Below are 1,797 nucleotides of genomic sequence, written 5' to 3'. Positions count from 1 at the left end.
CTACTTTCTCATCACTTGTAGCATTATGAGGAAACACCAGCATAATCAATCACAGGCCTAAAACAAGATGCCTTACACCAGAGGTCCTCAACCCCTGGTCCGTGAACTGGCACTGGTCTGCAGCATACTGTAAACCGGGCCATGCAAAGCAAAGCCCCATCTGCGGTATGCAGCAGCATGCAAAACCACGCCCCCTCTGATCCACAGAAAAATCTCTCTCCATGGAACCAGTCTCTGGTGCCCAAAAGGTTGGGGGCTATTGCCTTACACCATATAGTTACCGATGAAGTAAAATGTACTGGTAGAGTTGAGGAAAACTTTAGTAATTCTTTGGCTCTTTATAACTGTATGAGCAATAACTTGAGTGTGTAGAGATTGGTGACTTTTTCCAGACTGAGGCGACTTTCAGCTGTTGAGGGGATTCCAGGCACAGCAGTCCAAAAAGTGATTGAAATTAAAAAAGTAAATTGATTTACATTCATATTTAATTAAAATTTTGCTGGTAAGATGACTCTCATCTCATATATTTAACTTTCCCCTTCTATTGTTTTAAAAATTATAATCTGTGTAAATTTTGGAGAGAATCACTCCAAAGCCTTTAGAGGCATATATTGTACTGGAGCCTCAGTATTATACTCTTTGTATAAGGGATACAGAAAGAATTTCATGTGTTCATGTTCTATTACATGCATTAATCTATTTCCAACGTCAATGTTAACATTACATGAAAAATCTGTGTACTGGAAATTGATTGCAGGATACTTTCCTTTCAGTGAAAAAAGATTTCCTCCTTCTGCAACTACGAAAGTAGTTCAAGCTAATAATATTTCTTAACTGCATAAGTAGTGATTAAAACTGGGATCAGGAAATCTACTTAGTACTCACAGAGATTAAAGCGGAAAACAAGCAACTTCACTCTAGCAAGAAGCACAGAATACTGTCTTGAACTGGGAGACCAAGCACACCTGTACAAATACCAGAGGAGATGGTCTGAAGAACTGTGATATTTTGTTTCACAATTATTCAAAGAAGCAACACTGTATCAGCTTATTTGTAGACTTTTATGCAAATAACTGGAGGTGGGATTGCAACATTATTACATTTTGCTGTCTGAGATAGTCACTTTTCAACTGTCAGAAAATCCTTGAAGCAAACTTCCAAAACTAATTGAAATTCATTACTAAATGGAAAATTTATTTGTCCTACCATGCATCATTCCCCAATCTATATTCAACAACTTACCATATATTTAAAAACTTTTTTGACAACTGAAAATAAACCAACATGTACCGTAGTATCTTTGGAGAACATATTTTATCAGTGTGTGCCTGTAAATAAATGTATGTATGCTTCAATTTAGCTATCAGAAACTACATTCCTATTCTTTTCAGGATATATTAATTCAGCATTTAATTTTATTCAGGATTTAATTCTAAAATTAAAGAACAAAGTATTTTAGGTGATGAGATGGAAACAGTGAGAAAGACTGCAGGGGTTTCCAATGCTATAACTGAACAGAAATGATTTTCAGATGGATCCTGATAAAGATACTGTACCAGATTTGACAGCAGAGTTAAATACTACCACAAAAGGAAAGAAATGTAAGAGCCAAGCATAAGCTATAAAGGTATATTTTTTACTGATATTTATTCTGTTAATATAACTAAATAAGCCATTATACTCTTGAAGCATTGTGAAATGCAATCTGATCAGAAAAAAGAAATCTGACAAGCCTAATGTACAATGCTTGATAGTAGCATTATAAAAAGACTTCTCCATGAAATGTTTAAACACTCA

The sequence above is a fragment of the Notechis scutatus genome, chromosome 1 (genome assembly GCF_049901735.1).
Source record: "Notechis scutatus isolate UNSWTSFEM ecotype Mainland chromosome 1, rNotScu1.2, whole genome shotgun sequence".
NCBI lineage: Eukaryota > Metazoa > Chordata > Lepidosauria > Squamata > Elapidae > Notechis > Notechis scutatus.
The sequence above is the reverse complement of the archived record's forward strand: the minus strand, read 5'-3'. Positions refer to the sequence as shown.